We start from the raw sequence: 451 nt of genomic DNA, 5'->3' as shown, positions 1-451 counted from the left end.
TTAGTAAATAAATAATTATACAGCCATAAACTAAAACAAAAACAAAACTAGGATTTGAGGAGACTAGTTACATTTCAAGTCTGGAGAATCTTTAGTCAGACCAAAAAACAAAAAAAGGTTTGTGAATTGTAATGTAATTTAGATACAGGATCAACTATAGAGCCACTTTAAAATAACATAAAAAATGTAAATGTAAAAATTGAGTTTAAATGTAACAAATCAAGAAGATTCTGTTCATAAATCAAAATTTACTTCAAGACATGTTAAGATTGTAGTTTACAGTCAACAAATACAAAATTTTGAGATCATAGTTTGTTCTTATTGTGATGAATGTCTAAGTGAAACATCTTATTCAAAAAAAAATGCAGGTCGGGAATGAATTTTTGATGAAAAGCTGGATAATTGATTGCTATTGCTGTGATCTCATGTGACTGACAGGTTTTCCCATCTT

The sequence above is a fragment of the Sinocyclocheilus rhinocerous genome, unplaced genomic scaffold (assembly GCF_001515625.1).
Source record: "Sinocyclocheilus rhinocerous isolate Xijiao unplaced genomic scaffold, SAMN03320098_v1.1 scaffold19307, whole genome shotgun sequence".
In the NCBI taxonomy this organism is placed as follows: Eukaryota; Metazoa; Chordata; class Actinopteri; order Cypriniformes; family Cyprinidae; genus Sinocyclocheilus; species Sinocyclocheilus rhinocerous.
The sequence above is the reverse complement of the archived record's forward strand: the minus strand, read 5'-3'. Positions refer to the sequence as shown.